Raw genomic sequence first — 9,221 nt, forward strand, 5'->3', positions numbered from 1 at the left:
CGCTTCAGGGACGATGTTTTTTTAAAGGTGGGTGTGCTCACTATTGCGAAAAGGGGACGAACATTTTCTGTGGTCATATAACAAATTTCAGGACAAATGGAGTGGGGGTTGCACCCATGCACACACACACACACACACACACACACACACACACACACACACACACACACACACACACACACACACACACACACACACACACACACACGGATCCTCTTATGGACTTGTGTGTAGCTGTTTCGCACCATTCCCCATCACAAGTTGAGATACTTCAGCAGTTGGTCTGAAAAAAATCTCGTAAACATCTGGACCAAATCAAAGTACAGAACCTCATCGGATATCAATTTGGCTACTCGTGCGTCACTTCTGGAAATGTTCTCTACATGTCAACCATGAAAACTTTAGTAAGTTATACAAAGGCCTTAAATAACGCGTTGCATTCAGAACATACCAACACGAATAGGTTAATGATTACAAATACACCTGCCGTATGATGAAATATGTATTTTCTATGAGCAAAGATAGAAAATAACTAAGTCATACCTTGCCAAAATACCTGCCTTTTAATGTAATGTTTTATTCCACAAGCCTTGGTGTTATTACGATATTGCCTGTAAAGAGGATAGGATTACATACACTTGATACCACTACCCGTGAAATTCCGGGTTAGAACCGGTCTTCAGTAATTCACCGGTGTTCTCAGAGGTGACTAACAGGATGCGAAGGTCAATCTCGCTGACTTGGTTGACATGTAGTTAGAGAGTAAGTTACGTTTCACGTCACTTTTAGCAATATTCCAGCAATACCACGACGGGAAGCACACGCCTCCGCCCCTCACACTACCACCACAAACACCCTTATGTCCTGAAAGTTTCCTAAATGACAAACGACCAAAACTCTCGGAAAAATGAGAAAAAGGTGAGCATAAACCCCATTTATCAAAATATACAGTGTATATGGTTGCATTCGCCCTTGAGGTGGGGACTCGAACCCGGGTCTTCAGCGTAACGAGCAATCGACATAACAACTACGCCACCCCACATACCCTGATCCTCAATTGGGTAGATGCTCATGCTCTTGATCACTGGATTGTCAGGTGCAGACTGAATTATTTACCATCTGATGCCATATACCTAAGATATTGCCCAGTGCGGCGTTAAACAGCAAAAAAAAATCGAACTTGATCCATATGGCATGCGATGTCAAGCAGAGATTAACGGTGTTATTGCAAACTCGGCAAACTACAGCATGAGGAGCGATAGCTGGCATTTACGATAAGATTTAGCACTTACGGGATGTTGACATGTGCGTGCGCATAATACGCAGCCAGCCAAATCAAAACCGGTGCATAAAAATAATATTTACATATCACAAATGTGAACCATCACAAAGTTATGGCTACATTGTTATCTCTGCATTGATTGCACGTGTAGAATGTGCTATCCACGTGCGCGAGCACGAGATGACATGCATGCCACGAGAACCGAGACAGTTTGCTATGGATAGTATAAATAAAGGCCCATAAAAACATACACTTCTGACCCTCGTTGGTTGTGACATTTCACTTCAGCGACAAAAGCTGCAGTCAAAACAAAATTATTCTCATAAACACCAGGCTCTGTGACAACAAAAACGCAGAGAAGTTGTTGCCGTTGTTGTTGTTGTTGCTGCTGCTGCTGCTGTTGTTGTTGTTGTTTTGAAACCGACCGCAACCTGCTCATTATCACATTCGCATTTAAAGAATTTTGCTTCCATGTGGAAAAATGAAAAAATGTTGATTGTGTACATGCTTGATGAGACAATCTTCACCTATAGTTGGTATGTTTACAAACATAAACATCCATTCATGTTAATACCTATTTTAGAAGGAACTACATATGTCACAAACTGCCGGCATAATTTAAAAGTTTGAATATATCAGAGAAAGTAAAACAACATAAACAGCAACAGTCCAACCTCGTTATAACGCCCTTACACGTTTTCAACAAGGAACATAATTCATAAGAGCAAAAACCTCCCTCCAAGAGTGTTGTAGCAGGTGCTTTGTCTATGAAGCCATTATGTGCCTTCATTCTTTACATACAAAAAAACGATACTGGAATTATTTGCTTGTTATGGTTAGAGTTAAGATTATTTTTTATGATGTGACGTTTATTTTTCTCTCTCTTAAATTACGTTTGATCTTTCAGAAAATATCGTTTTTCAACCTGAAAAATAAATACCCCAAAGAAATGCATTGTATACATCTGTCGACTGACGATAAATAGCATGAAATGTTCGCTTAAATTCTATATACATAGCATGAATCTTCGATAAATAAATTCCACACTGCTTAGAAAATCTTTCATATCATATCACAACAGCATTCGTTGCTCCAAACTCTAATGCATTGAAAATAGTGATAAAGTTACGGTTATATTTGAAATAGTTTACATTTCAGCTATGTGTGTGGTAATTTTCGACTAAAAGTCATGTCACAGGAAAATAGTCTTGCGTAAATAAAGTACTTTTTTAAGTTTCGAAATATCGGAAATGCCCGGAGCTTTGACTTGGCAGACCGGAAAGATTTTAACTGACGTCACGTGTTTACACCGATTATCATTAGCCCGTGTTTACTTAGGAGAGCCGAATAATAAATCATGACGTCATAGCGTGCCGCTACTTTTGAACGAACCCAGACATGTCTGGATTTTAACACACACTAAATTAACCGGATCAACGATTGTCGTAACTATTTAAGTCGCTATGAATTGAGCGTCATTAAGCAGTACTCGATAATCTTAAACTATTTCCTCTGCCTGTGGTATACTCATTAATGAGTCAAAAGGAAAATTATTTTGAACTAAAACGCACTGTAGACATCTGGCTAAGCCACTTCAGTGAGCTGATCGATGCCTTTAATCAGCTTGATGCGTTTAAAGAAATGCGTTCATCGTGTTAACAATGTTCGATTAATTATACAAGTATAGCTGGGTGCAGTGAGGAGGTTTACGACTCAAACAATATCGACCCTCAACCGAGTTGTATGCATAATCTTAAAGACAAATAATTTACATAATATATAATAAAGGATTAAATTTCGAATGAGGGGAATTACTATAGCCATCGTCTTTATGTTTTTGATTGGTTGTTTGACGTGCATTCATTAATATTCCAGCGATATGAATATTGATCTCTAAATAATCGTATCTGGACCAGACTCTCCAGTGATCACAAAATGAGTCTCCGCTACTGGGATACGATGACATGTGTTAACCAAGCCAGCAAGCCTGACCACGCGACCCTGTTAGTCGCCTTTTACGATAAGCATGGTTCCTGAAGATACATTCTAACCAAGATCGTTCAGCGTGTCTTTGTGTTGATTTGTGATACTTTATGTTGCATACATTACAACCAAACATATTTAAGCCATGGCCACAAGTACGTTATGGTAAATTTACATTCAGGTTTGACGTGTGGTGTTCAATATATCCGGGTAAATGAATACTGTATATAAGGAGCCCAGGTGCACAAAGCAGACAGTCTGTTTCAATTGGCTAACGTCTCTGTAGTCTCTTGGTCTCTGAATTTGTACAATTGTGGTCGAAACAATGCGTTCTTATAAATTGAAATTAAGTCTCAGTGAGATGGGGGATTAGAAATGAGGAAATCCAGACATGGGACTTCATTTAGTTTAGCAATGCAGAAATGGCTGGGAGGAGGTAATGTGGTGTGGGGACTGTGAGACATACTATGTGACACTAATTGTCCCACTGAAGCACTGTAAGTTGAGAATACTGAGGTTGAATCATGCCAAAACAAGCAGTGTCAATGCCCAAACCAGTAACACAGGTCATTACTTAAAATATTCCGCGAACACCTGGTATCATCACTGAATTACAACGATCCATTCTCTCATAATGTATCACCGTTTTTTGCCTTGAACGCCAAACAACCCGTTTCCGCTGATAGGCGGGTGGAAATTCTCTGGGGTTGAAGCTATGAAACCATCACGCCACAGTTCCTCGAATCCTCCACTTGGCACAATATTCCGTAAGGTGTAGACCTTTGCTCATGCAGTCAACCATTAGTATATTTGATGCATATTCAGTATGTGTACAAATAACATGCATAATTAGCTGGATATCCTCCCAGAAATATTTTGAAAACTACAATTAACACATCAAGCGACAGAGCAATCGATAATTGAATACAAATCAGAATACATTTGCTATGAATACAACAATGTTGATAGAAAGCTTTTATCTACACCACGCAGCATGTGGCTTAGTATGCGAGGACACGGAGCCCACACATTACCCTGGTGCTGTAGCCACTACAGTAATCACTCCTGTGTGTGTAGTGCAGTCTGAATTGTCTGTGATTTCTTGTTTGACTGGAGTAAAGATCAAAGGTGACTGTGACATGTCTGAATCTGCAGTGACGGCGCGGCCTGTTTCTACATGGTATTGTGAATTTACTAGATGACGGGAGTTACAGAAAGGGAGGACAGAGATAGAAATCGAGAAAGAGTGGGCGAGAGAGAAAGAAAGAGTTAGAGAGAGACAGAGACAGGCAATGGTAGAGAAAGTGATAGATAGAGATAGAGAGAATGATGTAGAGAGGTTGAGAGAGACACAAGGGTAATGAGAGAGACAGATAGAGAGTCAGTTAGGGAATGTCGTGGTGCTATCAGATATAGTCACCCAAATCAACAGGCCTAACTGTCATCCATTTAGTCACTTCTTAGTCTCTTCATTCAGTTTAAGACTCAGATTCTGTCAAGGAACGATTGTGCATATACGAACATCGGGTGACACAGGAAATGGGTCCATGAAAGAAATCGAACCGGGGACTTCGATCTGTAGAGTGTTCTATGCTGCTCCCCCCCATGATTACACATATCAGCAGCACAGTGGGGTCCTTCCTATGCAATTGATTTATTGATCGATTGATGATGTTCGTATATGTATTTTAACTAGATATAAGAATGTTCTTGTATGTACGTTTGGAGAAGGAATGCACAGTGCCTACAAACACATGCAACCTATGCACCCCGCGGACATGTGTATTGAGAAACACTTGTAAAGCGTTCACCGCACGGGCGCATACACAGCAAAGAAACTCAGTTGTATCTTACAAATAGATGAACCTGACAAATACACGAAACCCACTGACACTTCCTGTCCACAAACACACGAAATCCCCAAACACATGCAACCAAAACACATGCTGTTCACATAGATATGAAACCCACAAATGCAAGAACCCCACAAAGATATGAAACTCAAAATACTAGAAACCCACAGGCACATTAAACCCACAAATTAAAAAAACCGCAAACACTTGTTGTCCACTACTACAAAAAAAACCACAAACACATGAACCCCCCCACCCCCACCCCCACCCCCACCCCCACCCGAAAATTACAAACGCCTCATGTTCACAAATACAAGAAACCAACAAACATTTGAAACACACAAGCACATGACACACACAAACACATAAACACATGAGACCTACAAACACATGAAATCTACACATAATTGCAACGTACAGTCGTAAGATCTTCCGAGCGAAATCAGATAGTCAGGCACATAACTCTCGTGCCATTGTGCCATAATTCTGTAACAAAAATGCCTGAAGCCGATTTGTAGAGACTTGATCGTAGACAGACCAGCGTCATATGAAAGGTATGTAGCTCAATACAATGATCAAGAAAGAAAAGACACAATGACCATATTCACAATGTCTACAAGGAGACTGCCACGACGGTGTTTCCGTACTACTGCTATCAATATCTCAAATGCTCAACAGTATGTGAAACGATTCATTATCCAAAGTGTTTAATTCAATGTCTACCTGGGTCAGTGCCTTAACCCAAGGGTCTTGAACAGAGCATGCTAAGGGCGAAGATGAGATCACCTTCAGTCACAGTGACAGTGGACCCAGCCTGATGGGGATTATCGTAGGAGCAAGACTAAAGCCTAATCTCTGAACATATATGATTTCGATTGTGACAAACCAAACCGTTACATTTAAAAAGGACTCCCAGCGAGATCAGAGATTTAGAGGATATCTAGACTTGCTTCCTTTAAGGCTATAGAATTGCAGAGATGGCCAGGCCGTGAGGGAAATAATGTGGTTCAGGGACTATGAGAGAGATTTTGCCCTGGACGACTGTCCCAAGTCTCAGTGACCTGACATTTAGAACTCACGGTACAAATATGACGTTTGGCAAGATAACGTCTTGATTTCTGGCCTAATTGTACTCCATAACCATACAATGGCACAACTTTGAATACGCGTGTTTCCCTCTTGGATGACATGTCCCAACTCTACGGTTAATGGCGATAACTGGTACTTGTATAGGCACAGTTATGTTTTCAATGATAGAATGTGCAGTATTTCCGCTCTGGGGTGTGTTGAAAAAAAGTTAAATCGTTATGCAGATCGCAGGCCTTGAGCAAGATGGCAAACATGGTTGAACTTCTTGCTATGTTTATCAATAACGCCAAACGTGGCGAGGCATCATGCTCCATTTATGACAGGGCAATATGACATGTGGTGAGGCAGTTTGCTGGTGCGGTCATGAATATGACAACATACTTGTGTAACATGCTACCATTATAAACGTACAAGACATATCATGACAGCACACACACAAATACACACACACACACACACGCACAAACACGCACACACTCATACACACACAAACACACACACGTATACACACACACGCGTATACATACACACACACGTACATACATACTTTATAGAACACATACTGGTTGCAGCATATGAACATACATGTACTCTCCCTAGAAAAGGACTGCTTCAAGGCTCATATTTGTGAGACAATGTAATCTTTACGCATTTACAGCCCTGTCCAAACTGTCTGAGGGGCATTTTAGAAGTTGTAGATATCATGCTTGAAAACGATCCGCGATATGAGCATCTATACCGAAACGCCGCTATTTACACTATTTATTTATAAGAAGTTGATTATCTGTAAAGACTGTATTTTATCAATGAAAAATAAAAGAATAAAAAAAACATTTTCAATAATAAAACAAAAGCCTTGATAGACATTTTGTATGTACTCACATACAGTATGAAAAAATGTTCTTTACATGTGAGAATATTGTGTTTTCTGTGTTATGCCAGGAACTGAGGATCACGTGATACAGATATGTGACCTTGCTGTTTTCTGTGTGACCTGTCAGTGTTCACTGCCTTAAATGTCTTCAGCAGCCCATGCGTAATTGTCGTAAGAGGCTACTAACGGGAACAGATGGTCAGACTCGCAGACTTGGTTGACACGTGTCATTGTTTCCAAGTTGAGTAGATCGATTGTCAGCATATCAGTCACTGGACTTTCTGGTCCAGAATTGATTAATTACAGGTCGTCGCCACATAGCTGCAATGTTGTTGTGTGCTGAGTGAAACAATAGACAAGCAAACAGGTACTGGTTTCAACCCGAGATCGCTTATTGACATATTGTGAATTTTGGTTGAATATTGTTGTGAGCATAAAAAATATTTGTTCATACGCTTAGAATTTCTCCCATGTCTGTCCTGAATGCTAAGTGTGTGGATGTATTATAATTGTATATTTACACTGGGCATGCCTAGATTAGCTATGAAGCCCCTTTTCTGGTGTTCCCAGCCGTGATATTGCTGGAATATTGCTACAAAGCCGCGTAAAACTAAACTCAGTCACTCACTCACTAGATTAGCAGTTAGTTATATTATTATGTATATTTGTTTTAGAAATATCTATTTGAAATATTAATTTTTATCTTCGAGACTTGAGCAAGTCTGTCACACACTGTTCGGAATACAAGCTGTCGCATAAAGATGGAAATGGTTTATTCAGGATGACAAATGGTTAATGGCTGGAGGATGAAAGTAGGTCTGAGTATGAAAATATCTTATCATATTACATGGTTGCCATGAAATATATCTAACATGCAATCCATTTTCCATGACTTTGTCTTTGAACAGATTCAGAATTGATATATTGCTATCAATGTCTTTTCGTTTAATTGTATATTTGAATGGACTAGCCCAGAACTACATGTATTTTCAAATTTCTTGACAAGTTTCGCGACGAATGTAAACTGTCCTAAGCGTCCTGTCTTAGGAAACACAATGACAATTATTCCGTAGTTTCTGGTGTCTTATAATGCATGTAAATGTATGGCACATACCGAATAACTAGAGAATAGAGAATAGCATTCGTTTCCCTGACACATTAAAGACAAATACTGCGTTCATATACACGCCCTCCGGCTGGTTTGTTGCTATATATATTCAGAGACTGCGCGTTAGTGTTATTGCCAGAAGATGTAAAATGTTAACTGATTCCAACGTCATGGACTCAGTGAGATACTACCTGACAAATCGAAATGTAAAGCTGGTCATGTTTGTAATAGTCAGTGTAAAGGTGACGGTGTTGTAGTCGTCAATGTAACGATGGCAATGTTGTAGTCGTCAATGTAACAATGAACATGTTGTATTCGTCAATGTAACGATGGCAATGTTGTAGTCGTCAATGTAACGATGGCAATGTTGTAGTCGTCAATGTAACAATGAACATGTCGTAGTCGTCAATGTAGCGATGGCAATGTTGTAGTCGTCAATGTAACAATGAACATGTTGTATTCGTCAATGTAACGATGGCAATGTTGTAGTCGTCAATGTAACGATGGCAATGTTGTAGTCGTCAATGTAACAATGAACATGTTGTAGTCGTCAATGTAACAATGAACATGTCGTAGTCGTCAATGTAACGATGGCAGTGTTGTAGTCGTCACTGTAAAGCTACCCATGCTTGTAGTCGTCAGTGTAACGATGACCATATTTTAGTCGTCAGTGTAATGCTGGCCATGCTTCTAGTCGTCAGTGTAATGCTGGCCATGCTTGTAGTCGTCAGTGTAATGCTGGCCATGCTTGTAGTCGTCAGTGTAATGCTGGCCATGCTTGTAGTCGTCAGTGTAACGATGATCATAATTTAGTCGTCAGTGTAATGCTGGCCATGCTTGTAGTCGTCAGTGTAACGATGATCATATTTTTGTCGTCAGTGTAACGATGACCATATTTTAGTCGTCAGTGTAATGCTGGCCATGCTTGTAGTCATCAGTGTAATGCTGGCCATGCTTGTAGTCATCAGTGTAATGCTGGCCATGCTTGTAGTCGTCAGTGTAATGCTGGCCATGCTTGTAGTCGTCAGTGTA

This window comes from Haliotis asinina, chromosome 4, assembly GCF_037392515.1.
Source record: "Haliotis asinina isolate JCU_RB_2024 chromosome 4, JCU_Hal_asi_v2, whole genome shotgun sequence".
Taxonomy (NCBI): Eukaryota; Metazoa; Mollusca; class Gastropoda; order Lepetellida; family Haliotidae; genus Haliotis; species Haliotis asinina.